This window comes from Stegastes partitus, unplaced genomic scaffold (genome assembly GCF_000690725.1).
Source record: "Stegastes partitus isolate 25-593 unplaced genomic scaffold, Stegastes_partitus-1.0.2 Scaffold331, whole genome shotgun sequence".
Classification (NCBI taxonomy): domain Eukaryota; kingdom Metazoa; phylum Chordata; class Actinopteri; family Pomacentridae; genus Stegastes; species Stegastes partitus.
In genome coordinates this window covers 218,715-219,812 of record NW_007578062.1, presented here as the reverse complement: position 1 = coordinate 219,812, position 1,098 = coordinate 218,715, and positions in this window count along the sequence as shown.

Here is a 1,098-nt window from a genome sequence, read left to right as displayed (position 1 = left end):
AGCCGGACGATGGTTGAGAAAATATATCGTAAGAAACACTTGTAGCACCGTTTTTCAAAGTGGGAGAAGGTTAGTTTAAAGGTGCCACCATTAAACTATAGGTATTCATTAAACTTGATGACTCTGCTCGAAGCAGCAGACATTTGGAATGAAAGTTTAACCATCTCTAAATCACTGACAGTATCCACTCAGGTAGCACCGACTGCTTGGTAAGAACAGACAAGCACACCGACTTGTGCCACAAGTGATTTATTTTAGCTCGTGCCCTCCTTTAGGCACACAGACACACTTAGTTCACAGAGTCGTAACATCATTTCTTGGCTCCAACTGAGGGAAGACGAGGTTTTATCCCTCTGTTAGGGAAGCAAATGTAGCAGATAATAGAGTTTCCCGAGGAAGGCACAAACTAGCCAGGTGAGTGAACACATCGGAAACTTATCTCATCTGAAAGAATCAAATTAAACGCTGCTCATGCAGGCAAAAACAGGCAACCCGTAGGTTCGTTGTAATTGTTCCCAGATTGGGTCCTCGGGTCTCTGCGAGCTCATCTTACTCAGGCAGAAATCTATTGTGGCAGAGTTTTCAGGTGTTGGAGGGTTACGTGCAGATAACCCTTGGTGTTTCGTATTCTTTGCTTAGGCTGCCTCTCGGAGCAAACAAGTCAGATCTCTGTGGAATCAAGGTGAAGCACCGAGAATACAGATTTGCCGGCTTCTATGCCATTTTCTCATTTTGGCCGCCTTGGAGAAGATGATGCTTATCTGCACGTGTGCAGCATGTCAAACTAATGTGTGTTTGTTTTTAAATAAAGCTGGTTGTGCTTTATGAACTCCTGAATCTTGGCTCTTCACCTCTGAATCACTGCCCACACCTACAGTTTATTCAGCGATTTAAAAAGGTCTGGTGCACCATCAACTACAAAACAACCGGCTAATCAAAAATGTGCGCCTGAACCTGTAAAAGCAGTTACACAAAAATGGCAGCAGATATGGATGAGATTGATGAAGCTGCACAAGTTATTGAAACTTGCGAGTCCTGATCATTATGTTTATGTTAATAAAAGTGACGTAAAGGGAGTCCATCACAGCTAGAAATCAT